General features: G+C 32.6%; 1 long non-coding RNA gene across 1 annotated transcript in view; it reads right to left on the bottom strand.

Moving 5' to 3' along the window:
- LOC143231550 (uncharacterized) overlaps positions 1 to 16,023 on the bottom strand; it is a 59,912-nt gene extending 43,889 nt beyond the window's left edge. Inside the window, exon 1 of the long non-coding RNA XR_013016976.1 lies at positions 15,845 to 16,023. This is a non-coding gene — a long non-coding RNA (uncharacterized LOC143231550). The remainder of the gene's footprint in view (positions 1 to 15,844) is intronic.
- Between the last annotated feature and the right edge of the window lie 308 nt (positions 16,024 to 16,331).

Raw genomic sequence — 16,331 nt, forward strand, 5'->3', positions numbered from 1 at the left:
ATTTTAGTTACTTAATGAAATAAACTGTGTTTTATTAACGAACTTGTTTCATTGTTCTAGAAATGTTAGGAAATGTTTATAACTTTGTAAAAGAGCTCTTACTTTTTTTTCAAATGTATTGTAGTAACCCTTAATTTAGTTGATTATTTAAGCATTTTGTTATTGTTTTTTCTTTTGTGTTTGTTTTCACTGGTAACTTACGGTGAAATAAAATTAGTCTGTAATGACGCTGGTTTCACTACAAAAATGCATTTTAAACATTAATCGCACGGAAACAAAGCTACAGTTTATAATGACAACGAAGTATGCTTGCACATACTTACTAATACATTATAGCATTACGAAAATCAGTTTTAAACTAATTGAAAAATATTTAATCACCAGAAACTTTCAGCTGTGTTGACTTTGGTTAGAACATTCACCAAATATTTTGTCTGTATCTAATATGCATGCTAAGCCTACCAAGTCATACATAAAGTGTTTACATACACATGCCAGAGATATTCTTCGATTTTTCTTTTACGAAGTTTGCAATTTAATTACTGATATAAGCTAAGGATTCTAACATAAATCAACATAAAACCTATTAAATCTAAAAGCGTAGTTTTCTACATCTATCCTTTTAAGTAAACACGACTATCACATAGAGAAAGTCGTGCCATCTCGTGCAACTTAGTTATTTCAATTTTCACTGTCGATGATGTAGCAAAAAGCTGACTGAAAATGTCCAAGATGAGAATCTCTGGCAATCAATCATCTACTATTTTCATGTGCTACATTTACATTTTGTTCTCTAAAATGGGAAACCTGATAATCAGAGTAAAATGAATAAAATTATGAGACTAAAATATACTAAAACGTTTGTTTTTTGTTGGGACCAAACCTCTATCATTTCACATTTTAAAGCTTTGTAATATCAATATGATTTAAGTTGATATTCATTAATAAAAATACGTTAATTATTTTAGTAATTTTCCTCCCTTTATGTTTTTTATATCTAACATCCACAACTAATAAAGATTATTTTTCCACGCATCGCTCACATCTTCCTAAATTACTATTTCTATTTAACTTGAGACGAAAGTTTTCATTTAATTACAAATTTATCATCAGAATAAGTTTTGCCAACACTCAAAAAAAAAATTAATCCTTGTTTATACAATTTTCTCTACAGGTGTACCTCACATATTGCATCATATTAAGAAATTATATATTTCTACCTGTTAATTGTTTGTTATTAATCACAAAGCTACACAAAGGGCTATTTGTGCTCAGCTAACCATGGGTATCAAAACCCGGTTTCTAGTAGTATATGTCCGCAGACCTACCACTGCGCCACTGGGGAACATCTACCTCTTAAACAGTTTAAAAATTGGTCACAAATTAGTCTAAATTACCCATTTTCGGCGTGAAATAAGTAAAGTATTTCAACAATAATATATACGATTAATTGCAACACTGATGGTATTTTCGTTTGACTCATTTTGTGAGCATTGTAATCAACAAAATAATGGGCTCACAAGTACTAGGGCCCGGCATGGCCAAGCGTATTAAGGCGTGCGACTCGTAATCTAAGGATCCCCGTCGCGCCAAAAATGCTCGCCCTTTCAGCCGTGGAGGCGTTATAACGTGACGGTTAATCCCACTATTCGTTGGTAAAAGAGTAGCCCAAAAGTTGGCGGTGGGTGGCGATGACTAGCTGCCTTCCCTCTAGTCTTACACTGCTAAATTAGGGACGGCTAGCACAGATAGCCCTCGAGTAGCTTTGTGCGAAATTCAAAAACAAACAAACAGAAGTACTAGAAAAATGTATTTGAGAAACCGATGGAATCTATTTGTATTTACAGGTGATTCTACAGTTAAATAATCATCTATTATTAGAAATTAATCTAACACAGCAGTAAAATGAAAGCCTTTCAAGATTGGAACAGTTCTGATATAAGAACCTGCACCAAAGATTGTCATTTGTTTCTGAAATAAGGTGCTGTACTGTTGTGTCAACTTCAATTACTTCTTATAAATAACGTTTTTCTGGTACTTTGATCACCTTGAACGATAGATAAATATTAAAACTTGACGACCAGAACGGACAAACTTAAAAGCAAGTTATCATTTTTTTCAAAGAAACTGAAAGCCCAGGTTAAAAGTTTGTGAGGCCCTGAACAAGAGTTTGTGATGTGAAAAATTTAAGACAGCAAAATACATTATTTAAATACTAAACGATAATTGTAGTGGTAATTAACTAATTAAGAATTTGAAACTAATCGGAAACATTCAGTAAAATCTCCATGTTTCCAGCTACTGTTCAACCTTTGCTTTGATCATGCTTGAAATTTCACTTGCATAACGGATAGTGAGTCGCAGCTATACACACTAAAGAAAAGGTATTATTTGCTCAGGAAAATATAGTTATAGGAAAATTACAGCTACTTGAAAATCGAAGATACTGTAATGATCTCTTCCTGAATAGAAGACTCTGGCTTGAAGAGAGAAAGATATAAAGTCGAATGTGAATGATATAATGATGCTTGTAATTCCATGCTAAGATACAAACGTTAAGATAATGCATACTTACAATGTTATGCTACCTGATGTTAAGACTTATTTACGGAGAGAAAACAATAGATTTATGTTATGGTTAACGTGCACTAAGCACAAGGTAAATGGTAGCTTATGTTCTCCAAACAATACCTTTTGAATCACCGGATGTATAAGCGTAAGAAGACAAAGGCGCAGGGGGGGCGTTTTTAAATTTACATCATGTTGAAATTACAAGTTCACAGAAGATGGGTTTACGAGTTATATTCTACTGTTTAAATGCCATTGTATTTTAAATGAAATATCTATTACAAAAATCAAACATTCATCATGTTTGGAGTTAAATATTACTGGCAGGTATTGTTTAGTTATTAATAACATCACACATTTCAGATAACTTTAATATCATACCATTATTCGACTGTACGAATTTATCGTATTTGGATAATTATTGAATGTGTACAAACAACATTTAGAGAAACCTGATAAACCGAGAACCTTTAGGGATAGAACAGCCAATAACCCGAATGATTTAAGAAACTACTTGGGTTCTATTTGTTTGTTGGATTTCAGGAAAGACGACAAAAAGTGATAGATATCTGCGCCAGTTAGCTCAAATGCTCAAGTGAAGGCAGCTAGTTAACACCATCCACTGCTAAACACTGTTAGATTGAACAGTATTTGAATAATTAGGTTTATTTATTAAATGTTAACTCCCTTCGTGATTCTGTGTATTTTCTATTGAGTATAAAATTTATGAACAAATGTTATTTCCACTAAAACCAAAAATAATTACACAGGGGTATAGGATAACTCCATAACTAATTACTATTAATTATCAGTTATACCACAGTATGTAGACAGTAATTACTACTGTTACCCACTATAGTTATAGTCTGGAGAATTTTAACTATATTATTAAAAACGTTTTGCTATTATTTTAAAAATGATTATTTTAATTAATACGAAAATTACTTACGCTGGAAGGAAAGAAACACCTTATATATAACTTCTGCTAGTGTTTAAACGATCATTTTGACTGTTGTTCTTTTATTAAACACAAATATTTACAAAGCATGTCCGCAGACATACCTCTGGGCCACCGGGTGGCTGTCTTGACTGTTTAAACATCTAAAGTCACGTGGTGCAGCAACCAACAAAAGTAAAATAACCCGATTTAATAAATACCATAGTCACGTTAATAACTTCTTATTATTCGAACAACATTTTCTTTTCTTTCGGCCTAGCATAGCCAAGTGGTTTAGGCATTCGACTAGTAATCTGAGGGTCTCGGGTTCGAATTTCCGTCACACCAAATATGCTCGCCCTTTCAGCCGTGGGGACGTTATAATGTAACGGTCAATCCTATTATTCGTTGATAAAATAGTAGCCCAAGAGTTGGCGGTGGGTGGTGATGAGTAGCTGCCTTCTCTCTAGTCTTACACTGCTAAATTAGGGACAGCTAGCACAGATAGCTCTCGTGTAGCTTTGCGCGAAATTCAAACATTTTTTCTTCTTTTTCAGAAAACTTTGATTTAGATCAACACCCAAATATTTTGTCTTTTAACTTTATAACAAATCCATTAACATCTAAAGAAAAATAATATAACACAACACTTCCTTGCCTTACAGAAAAAAAAATCAAACAACTTAGGCTAAATACAACAAAAAGCAACATCGCGCATAAGAATAAAAAAGTTAAACTATAGGGTACAAACTGCAGTGTGTTAAGTTAAAGTGTGTACTGTGTTAAAAAAAATGTACTTGTGGAATTAGAATACAATGATGGTACTACAATGTCTCTCACATTTAGTCCCTCGCTGATATAGCAGTAAGTCTACGGATTTGTAACGCTAAAATCAGAGGTTCGATTCCCCTTGGTGGACTCAGCGGATAGCACGATGTGGCTTTGCTATAAGGAAAACACACACATTCTCATATTTAATTTCTGTTTTCAAGACTCACACGAAAAATAACTAAATATGAAATCCAGAAAATGACCCAAGTTTTGTTTTTCTATATAATAGGAGAAGATATGGTTGCTAAAACACACAACACTTCACTTATAAAATTATTGCTCACATTCGGTGGAAAGTTAAGAGAAGTACGTTTGTCTTGTTAAACTGGATAAAAATAAGTCACTACGTACGGACTACAGGGATAATGAATAAAAGGTAAATTCTGAAAATGTTATTCTAGTCCCATACCTGTATAAAAAACATAACAAGATCTAAATATCTACGGCAATAATTATAATTGTGCAATAAAATGAAAACATAATTTACTCTCCACATTACAATATATTATATTTTGTTTTTATGGTATATGTATCCAATATCGTATTTTTTAGTCAGTTTTATTTGTCTACTTTCAAGTTGTTTGGCTTAACTGTCTGAAATTTTTATATACACTGCTGGCCAAAATCTCAAGGCCAATGAACATAAAGAAAAAAATATGCATTTTGATTTGTTGTTCTACTCAACCAATTCTTTGAGTAGAGCTTTGAAAGATGAAAATAAGAAAAGGGAAAATAAAAATAAAATACTTTTTTAGCATTTAATAGGGAAAATGTGAACACTATGAAATTAGCCTAAATACTAGCTGGTCAAAAGTTTAAAACCATACTGAAACAAAGCGTTAATCGGTAAACACGTAACGAAATTTAGTCATTTGTGTTCAAGCATTAACGTTGTCAACATCTCCTACTGACATCTCCTGTGTTACATTGAGTAAAAACATGGTAAAGGCTAAAAAGTTGACAGAGTTTGAACGTGGCAGAATTGCCGAGCTGCAAAAGCAAGGTCTGTCTCAACGTGCCATTGCTGGTGAGATTGGGCGTAGTAAAACTGCTGTTGCAAAATTCTTAAAAAACCTGAAGGATACGGAACGAGAATTTCAAGTGGTCAGTCCAAGAAAATTTCGCCGGCGTTGAGCAGGAGGATTCGACGGGTTGTCCGGCAAGACACCAGCCGATCGTCGAACCAGATTAAAGCCCTTACGGACGCAGAATGCAGCTCAAGAACAATAAGACGGCATCTACGAGAGAAAGGCTTTAAAAACCGTAAACGACTTCAAAAGCCACGCTTCCTTCCACACCACGAAACAGCTCAGTTAAACTTAGCTGAGAAGCACCAAACATGGGACGTAGAAAAGTGGATGAAGGTTTTGTTCTCTGATGAGAAAAAAATTTAACCTGGACGGTCTACATGGCTTCCAACCTCACTGTCACAACAAGGATATCCTACCGGAGACATTTTCTACACGACACAGTGGAGGAGGTTCCATCATAATCTGGCGTGCTTTCTCCTTCCATGGAACAATGGAGCTTGAGGTTATACAGGGGCATCAAACAGCAGCTGGCTACATTAGCATGTTGGAGAGAGCATCCTTATCGACTGAAGGCCCTTGCTTGTATGGAAATGACTGGATCTTTCAGCAGGACAACGCTGCAATCCACAATGCCCGCAGGACAAAGGACTTTTTCATGGAGAATAACGTGGTTCTTTTAGACCATCCAGCGTGTTCGCCTGAACTGAACCCCGTTGAAAATGTTTGGGAGGGAATGGCAAGAGAAGTCTATAGAAATGGACGTTAATTCCAAACAGTGCATGATCTTCGTGAAGCCATCTTCACCACTTGGAATAACATTCCAGCCAGCCTTCTGCAAACGCGTATATCGACCATGCCAAAGCGAATGTTTGAAGTTATTCGCAATGACGGCCGTGCAACTCACTACTGAGACCTCTTGTTGGCCATTTCCTACCCTGTTTAGGACTTCTTTTTGATATGGTCTTAAACTTTTTACCAGCTAATATTTAGGGTAATTTCATAGTGTTCACATTTTCCCTATTAAATGCTGAAAAAGTTTTTAATTTTTATTTTCCCTTTTCTTATTTTCATCTTTCAAAGCTCACTCAAATAAGTGGTTGAGTCTAACAACGCAAAATACATATTTTTTCTTTATGTTCATTGGCCTTAAGATTTTGGCCACCAGTGTATGTGTGTGTTCGCGCGTGTGTGTGTTACTACAATAAGATAAATGTAAATATGAACATAAAGATTACTTCATACTTTATATTTTTACTTGTTAATTTATATCACGTATTATGAGCCATATTTGTTAGCTATAGTTTCGTAATTCTGTTTCAATTACTTTTTGCAGTTTGGATTAACAACTCTCTTATGTTAAATAGTTGCAGATTCAAAGTATATCAGTTCTCATTCAGCTTTCATCAATGGTAAGTAATGTCACACAAATATGTGTCTGCATACTTGTTGAAGTTTGTGACAATGGAGTTTCTTTGTAGCCAAATTAAGCACACAAATATAAACTGATTTTCAGGAAGTTTGCGATCACATTGTGCGTTATTTTTATGTAATTTTGTTGTTTTCACGGAACATTTCAAAACAAATTAAGTAAAATAAATTGTGAAGCATGTTAATCTATGCCTAAAATGTACATTTTCACAGAACATTTCAAACAGATGTAGATAGAAGAAATTAGGAAGCTATTTAAGAAAGGCTCAACATTAATGTTTTCATTACTGGATATGAGTTGACACAACTGTTTTTGTTTGTCAGATTTTTTTCATTCGTGAATATGTTTTATTAATACGACCTTTTTGTTAGCCTTTTCATTCATGAATATGGTTTATTAACATGAAAGTATTTATTGGTTCTAAATTTTATTTGTACGATTCCTGGATATGCTTTGCTAGCGTGTTCTATTTTGTTAGTTGAGTTGTTCGTGTCAATGAACCATTCATAATTATTGCATAATTATTAATTTAGTATTACCTGGATAAACAGTAGTCATTGCAAGGCCTGATTGTTTAAATACTTATACACACAGGCCTGCTTTCTTAACATGCAAATATTTATCCATCATTCTATTTGTAACTGGTAGGATTTTTTTTTACTTGGAAATTTATTTAACATATTCATAGTTACTAGTTAGTTTATTCGCATCTGAATAATCCTATTAATAACGAAAAACTGTTTATTAGGTTATTTTTATATTTACACATACTGTTAATATGCTTTTTATTTATTATAATTGTTTATATTATTTAATAATTTCAAGTATAAATTTGTAACTGTTAAATACAGGAGTAGCATTTCTTATGATTGCATTAACATTTTCATTGTTCATACGTAGTTTTCAAAATGACGGTTGACTTCAAAAGAAGACTTTTTTTCTGTAATTGCAAAATACAATAAAAATACGGTGGAGGAAGATCTGATGGTTGATTCCCTTTATTTAACGACATGTCACAAGAAAACTAAACAGACTGAGTTAAAATGGTTCTTAATATTCAAACCAAGAAGTAAAGTGACACCAAAGCAGATATATAGACTCAATGGAACGGTATATATCAGAACCTTTTATTGATATTACTTGATATTCTGTAGGTAAAGTTATACCACAGAAAACTAATCGCTTTTGAAAGTGTGTATTTAAAAGTTCGTTGCGATATAAGTTATTTACACACTCATAAAAATTTCGAATTTTCAAGATGGCAATATTCCTTATACTTAAGGGCAATGAAAAACAAAGGAGTAGGAATTTACTTGGGGCACTAGGACCATTCAGAAAGGGACCTGCAACATATAGTACCCCAACTGCGGTAAGCAAAGTAAGACATCTTATGACAGGTTAAAATTCACGAACACAAAGTTTAGTGTTTAGATCCAAAACAAGCGATGTACACTTGTATCATAGGAAAGGAGCACTGAAAATCATTATTACATTTTAGAGATATCGTAATCGTTATCTTCTAATAAAATTGAAAGATTGTTTGATTGTTTTGGCCTATCTCATAAGGACTACCCTCTGTTGGAATTTTTCTAACCTACAGCCCAACGTAATTATTACAAGTTTTCTAATCAACCAGCTGCCTTCTTTAAAAAAATTAATAGTTTTCTTCTACTTCAATAATCTAACACCTTACGAATGTGGTATAGCACAACCCAGTACGGTATACAACTAAATCTACTTTAATTTGAGTATTAGAAAAAAGTGGTGTCTGATAATAAACGTTGGAAGTAACTTCCACAAACGAAGAGTGTGAGTTTCTAGTTGTACAAAGAAAGTATAATTATTAAGATTAGTGACAGTTAGGTTTCACCACAGTGCTGAAAATAAAACTGTTTCATACTTTATATAATTCATTGACTTTGAATCAGGAAAATGTCATTAAAATAAAACTACATAGAAAATCTACTGTATTTATACAGTGGGGGATATTGTACATGTCCGTATATTATCTGCCTATTAAAAACATAAATGTGGAAGCACACAAATCTGATTTTAAAAAAGTAAATTAAATAATTATTGAACTTTCAAAACTTACTCATCTATCACACAGTTGACCATGACAGCGTTTTACCTTACTGGGCTCAAACTGATGAACAGAGTTTAAAGTAAGTTCAAACAGCTTCATTTTATGTCTTTAGTTGTTTGGATTTCTTTAGATTTGTTTAAATATATTTCCAATAGGTGGTGCTACTGTTTCGAAAGGATTTCAGATAAACATGAGTGATCAAGCTTCCGAATATGGTTGTTTATCCTCGGTATTCATCATGTTAAAAGTTAATTTGTAACTTCAAAAGAAAAATCGATAACTCTAAAATCGGTCACAGCGCCCCTTTTTATGACATTTTCTAGATTTCTTACACGAGTTTATTTGGGAAGAAGTACAATAATAAATGCACAGTTAAGCTTTTTAACGGTGATGCAAGCTTTAATGTCATCATAAAATTTCACGAGTGCACTAACTCCCAAATTAAAAGATTACCTTTTCATGTCTCCGTATGATAGTAATTTGATACGTTTACTAATATAACATTAAATAGTAAACAACTTAATAGAAAATAACAAGCAAACTGTAATAATGTCAACGAATATATCGTATAATTTATAATAATTGGTATCATTCTGTCCATTTGTATTACATTAAGATAACTCAGAATTTTTAACTTTCAACGAAAGTCACTTACATTGTGACTAAACATCACAGAATTTTGAATAATAAATCCTTAAAAGGTTTGATTGTTGTTAAGCAAAATCTACAAAATGGGCTAACTGTGCTGTGCTCACTTCAGGTATTGAAACCAAAATTTAACGTAAAAACACTCAGACTTGCTGTTGAGCCATTGGGAGACTCCTTAATGGTATCTTGATTGTCAGTATTAATTAAACAACTATGTATGTTATTAAGTGCATTAAAAGTCCCCAGTGTTTCTTCTGTATAGCACAAATCACAGTAATATTTCTCAGTAGCATACATATATTGTAAAGGCATATTTTTAATACTTTTGTCATCTTTAAGGGTTCAGAACATATTTGTCACTTTTTGAACTGTATTAATAACGAACATCACAGTGAAGAGTGACAGAATGTCAGCTTGGTTCTTTGATGCAATAATAACGACGAGTTTGATTGTGAAGTGTATCACGAAATGTGGAAGACCAAGAACCAATGAAATCCATTAACAATACCAGTTTTCGCTCTTTGTATATACTAAGTTATTGGAAAGTCAGAACATGTTTCTCTGAGGTAATTCAGGCCTTGCATGGCCAGGTGGTTACGACGCTCGACTCTTAATCTGAGAGTAACGGGTTTGAATCCCCGTATTTCTAAAAATTTTCATCTTTTCATCCGTGAAGGCCTTGTAAAGTGACGGCCAATCCCACTATTCGTTGTTAAAAGAGTATCCTAAGAGTTGACGGTAGGTAGTGACGACTAGCTGCCTTCCCTCTAGTTTTACACTGCTAAATTAGGGACAGCTAGCGTTAATAGCCCTCTTGTAGCTTTGCGCAAAATTCAAAAAACAAACAAACAGCTATATCCTCACTTCGATGTAGAGTCCAAAAGCTCTTTTGTGATCCTCAGAGGCCCGAGTGTACCGATTAAGGTTCTTCTTTATCCCCAAAGGGGGGGTTAAAGAAAAAAACCTTTAGATTATCTACTTGCGGTACATGAGCACGTGTGCCAAATTTCATCCTACTAGCTGTAGAGGTATGAACAAAGTTTCAAACACTGCGTTCCAAGGATCTCGATGGCTGCCAGTAACACAAAATTCGATGCTATATTCGGGTTCAGTGCCTCTAAAAATCTAGCCTTATACTCCTATCATGTATGAGTTACCTTCAGAGAGCATCTGGTCCCCTTTAGCAGGGAGGCTATGCCATATATATAAATAAAGATATCCCACGGTCCACCTCGAGTTCGCTTGCCAAGTTTGGTCCTACTAGCTCCAAAACTGTAGGAGGAGTTACATGGACATACCTATATTAATATAGAATTAATTGAACGAACGCATAAATAATTTTTTTCATATGACTCATTAATGACTATGTTGAACACATTGTTTTGTGCGTTTAGTTTTACAGAATAATACTGTATGAGTGTAAATTTTTGAAAGCTCCATTTTAACAAACTTAAAGCTCTGAATATGCAGCGATCTATACAGTTACAACAACTAACTTGATACCTGTTCATAAAGCATGCCTTAAAAACAAGTGACTCACCAAACTCCAGTTTCATATAATTTGCATATTAAAACTAGATTCATAATTAGATTAATGGATACCTCAGCATAACCATTTACAAGCTAATCATATATGGTTATAAACATAATCAATTCTCCTTTATGAACTGGTTTATATTTTCAGTAGGTAACAGTTTCATAATATGCCAACAATTATTTTTACAAATATATATATATATATTTGTTGACTTTGTAATATAATTATTTTATGTGTGACTTAATGCTATGAGTGATATTACACCAAGCAATATTTGAACGTTATTAAATATCAACAGCTTAAACGACACTCATTTCGTGAGAATAGCGTAAAATGAGTAAAAAATATAATAATATTAATATTTCTCCACCACCTACACTAGCGAATGAAATGTAATTCGTATCGATTAAAAGATAAGATTGTCTTCTCTACCTATATGTACAAAATATACGTGATGCAACTGATTGCTGAAGTGAAGTATCACTTAGTTCTTTGTTAATTTAATAGAAATGGCAAATATTTAAACATACGTAACATTCATGATTCTGAAAGGAATCTAGACATTATTGTGGAAATATTCACCACTCTCAGATCTAAAATTATCTATCTTTAGGCTCATTCAATAAAAAACTTCATAGGCAAATAAAATGTATAATATAGTATAAGAGATGTAAAGTCTTGTGTTTTATTCTATGAATGGCAATTTTAGCTTTCTGCTAACCACTCAAAAGTTGCTGAAAGTTTAATAAATTCACATAAAGAAACAACGTTCTAAGTATTATTGTCAACTATGACTTAATGTTCATTATTACGAGCATTAAGATATTTTTTGTAGAATTTATAATCTAATTTTGGGTGAAATATTAACAACAAATTAAGCTCTTTACGAAAAGTAGGTCCACTTGTGCGCTCTGAAAAAAAGTTTCATCTAAGAACTCATATAACACACACACATATATAAAGTAAAATCTATCAAACAAATGCGCTATTAGTAAAATGCTTAAGGGATTAAAATGTTTATATCCTTCCTAATAAGAATAGACTTAAACGAAAGTAGGGATCATTAAAGAAGAAGGTCACTTATGTGAAAAAAGTGAGAAGAGGAAAATTAGAAAATGAAGATGAAGGATGTACATCTTAATTAACAGCTAAATGAATGCATCCATAAAGATGCATAAAGATCATAAGAACTTTGTAGTCTAAAAAGCAAATGTTTACATAGCAAATAAGGTAAGGTACACCCAAATGCTATATTATTTGTAAAATTCATATATATGTTCCACAATAGCATATGGAATCACTTTTTCAGGATTAGAACCAAAAACAAAATATAAGCTCAGCGGACTTAGAGCTCATAAATAAACTGTTGTTTCAGTGTGCTGATAAAACTATTGTAACTTCAAAATTATTTCTGAAAAATATATCTGCACAGATACTGTTTTTTAGTTTTGGTAACCTAAAAGTCGATATAAGCAGCCTGGTATTCTTTATAAGGTATCTGTACTATTTCTGGGCCAATTCTAAATACTTGTAAGAGATTTAAGTCTACGTTTACACGTATTCATATATGTACCGGTAGATTATGAGAATAAAAAAGTACCCTGTATCATTTACTGTAAAAGGACAATCTAATGTACTTGAAACTAGGGCTAGACGACACCATTTTACATATATATACCAACTGATAAACTTTTTCTTTTTTACTGGTGTTATGTTGTAGCTTCTTAAAACTACAGTCTGTTTGCTGAGCTAATATTATATGAATATATAACATTTCCTGTAATATTCAAGTTAAAGTAATGATATCCACTGGATGCTATTGTGTAAGGAATACAGGATAACGTTTCTTATGATATAACTACGGACTATAATTAAAATAAATATCTTTTAAATGCGTTTTTTTCATGTCATTTACAATTTACTATTTTACGTCTGGATTTCGTTTACATGTAGAAAACATTTTAAACGTATCGAGAAAAATGTAAAACCACCCAATTAAATACCCTTAATAAGGAATTTTAAATATAGAAGTGAAATTTAAAACATTGTGATGCTTGAACTCGAGCATTCATATTCTGTTTAAAATTCCCAGTGAAATATGTTTGTGATAATTTTTCATTTTCTTCCCGTACGATCTAAACATTCTGCTCACATTCGAAAATTTTCGAAACTTTTTGGCAATAGGCAAACAGATTATGTCATTTAATATGTTCCCTGTATGCATGTTTAATTAAAAATTAGATACTCAAAACGTTAACAGTAGAAAGCTACATTATTAGCTCTATCGTGGTATGGTAGACCTAGATAGAACAATAGGAACTGTGTTATGTGAGAAAGACAGTTCTCGCCTAGCATGAGCCAAGTTCGAAGAAGTTTTCCTTCAGGGAACGGTTTGGCCATTAATCAAACTGGCACCTTTGGCCACCATGACGCTTCAAGGTCTGTATTAGCGAGAGCTGAATGTCATTAGTCTCCGAAGTTTTCGACTAGTGTTTCAAAGGATCGTAAAGAAGCATTTCCTGTGTAACAAAAAAAACACCAAAAACTCTGTTTATATTTTCTCAGCGAACAAATAATATATGACTATCATATTTTTAATCTTTAGGAAATAATTTCTGCATGTTCAACCATTACAGACAACCGGAGTAATACTAAACAAAATTTGCTGTTCTTTCTATATTTTTATCCAAACAGGTGACAGACTTTTTAAGAGTAAGTGAATTTACTAAGCGAGATAATGAGAAGAACTTATAATGTGATTAATATTCATTCTGATAATATATGCTTTAAACATTGCGGTTCTAATAGCGCAGATACTCAGCAAAACTAAGATGCTAACCAACAACAAATAGTTTTCGCACTAATTCCCCTTAATATTTCACAGCCTCACATTATCTGTGGAAAAGTATTTTCATCCATCTGGTGGTAACTTGTGAAGTTAAAAGGAAAATCTAACATCAGCATTTATTCTCTTCACATAGGAAATTTATATATCGCTCAGTATGTTACGAAAGGTGTTAAGTTCACACCAGCTAGGATGAAGCGACTCGTAGTACTTTCAGTGTAATTCTCTAACGTATCTTTTAAAGTTTAAACTATTTCCTGGAGTCTAAATGTGCGTGATGTGTGTTCTGGGTATAAACTCGCTTAATGTCATTTGTGTTTCAATTTGCTTGAAGACAAAGCTCGCGTGATTTCAGGAACATCCTCATATAGTAACAGATCGTAAACGGCAATAGCTCCACTTCACTAGGTTAGTTGAACGTTCATAATTAAGTTTCATGTAAACCATTACCGGAACAAGTATTCAACATTGTTTGTCAAACCTTAATAATGTTTGTTCACAATGTATTCTACAAACGTTTTGATATCCACGTGAAGCCTTTCTTCATTCCTGTCACTAGGAAACACTGTTAACATGATCATGTTTGCCTGTATATCACATCTAAACCATTGAATAGTAATTTCTTATCATTACAAAAATACAGACATAACAAGTTTATCAAATATATGCTCACAGACAGACCACTAATAGTTTGTACGTTTGTTTACATGTACAAAAGAAGACATCATAACAAGAATAACATGTAACTGAGTACATTGTTGTGCCATGTTAAAAAAGTTTCGACTGAAAATTTGGTTTATTACCACAGAAGATTTTACCTCGTAAAGAAGTATTAATTCAAACAATCTATTATTTTTTGTTTTCACAAGATACTTTGGTAATTCAATACATTAAGTCTAAACTCATTCTTTAACTAAATGATCTGAAGGAAAATAATATCATACTTTAATAGTTTCTCAACTGTCTGACATTGTTTAAGTCACAACTTCTAGTTCTCTACTAAATCAAGTTGATAAATTATTACTGCCTGATAACTAATATTTACAAATACACAAAAAACCTTATACATCTTACTATATGCAGCCTCTATATAGTATCGCCTTCAAACCCAATACATAGTAAATAAAGATAAGTAGTTTACTAATTTACATGTACAGTTATATGAAAACGTTAGGAAAGCAATAAATTTTAAAATGTTCTATTCCTTATTAATCGTTAGGTATAAATAACCTTACAGCCCATTCATAAGTATTCGAATTTGGTTCACTTAAGTCTCTGTGAATATGAAATAACTCGAGACAAGTTTTCTCCATTCAATAAGTATTAGTTATAATATAATAATAAAGTATTAGTTGTAGCTGTCATAATTACCTTGACGAATATATTATAATGTTTTTCTGTATTCATTTTTAAGTAAATCTGTTAATTAACGTACTCTCATACAAAAACCACGTGTATTTTATTTGCTTATTATTGCTGCACTAAATAACGAAAATAAGTACACGTAAGATAAAAGTGTTCAATTCCCCTCATTAAATCTGACCATACTCGAGAAGTCAGATGAAAACCTTACACAGAGAAGAAATGTAGTCGGTGTTCTACACTTCAGGACGACTCAGTCCACAGGAAATTCAAAACTGATATACTTTAAACGTGTTATCATTTTAATGATCATTAAGACAGTGTTGCGGAGAGATACGATTGAAGTTTAATTAGCACGTCATAACAGTTGTCAAAACTGCAATAATTACTAATTAGTTTTTGATAAATCAAATCATCAATAATTTATTGTCGATTTTTGTATTCGTACCGGATGTGAAAACACTCAGTTGAGATTGTGAGTAAATACGTTCTTTAGATGCAACATTTCAAATAGTAATGAATACCTATTAAATAAAACCAAATGAAACCTTAATCTGTATATAGACATACCTTGATGTTGCAGATTGTAAACAGGAAATATTAGTCCATAGTTATTAAAAGTAGAAGACAGAATTTGGATGATCTTTTAGCTTCATGCGCCATTCGAGGAAAACCGGTTTCCGGCTTCATTGTATCGATTGAGCCTCAGGGTAACGAGTAAGTGACGGCTAATACCACACCTTCCAAGGCACGGCTCGTATATCTTCAACCAATCAGTGTAACTGTATACATTAAAAGGCGGGTAAAGGAACTGATTAATGAAAAGCATAAACCGGCAGACGGAAACGTGTTAATTTGTGGTAATTTAAAGTGATTAAATAAGAGATAGTCATGACTTTCTGCACGCTAGTAAAACTGTCCCCAATACTGCACGAACTCGAAACAAAAGAAGAAAATGTAAGATTAGAAAATAAAAATGTCTGTTCTATTTTATAATATTTTGTAAATTTTCTTTTCTTCTATTAAGCTGACCAAGAAATAAATGCGAGAGACGAAT

This window comes from Tachypleus tridentatus, chromosome 11 (genome assembly GCF_004210375.1).
Source record: "Tachypleus tridentatus isolate NWPU-2018 chromosome 11, ASM421037v1, whole genome shotgun sequence".
Taxonomy (NCBI): domain Eukaryota; kingdom Metazoa; phylum Arthropoda; class Merostomata; order Xiphosura; family Limulidae; genus Tachypleus; species Tachypleus tridentatus.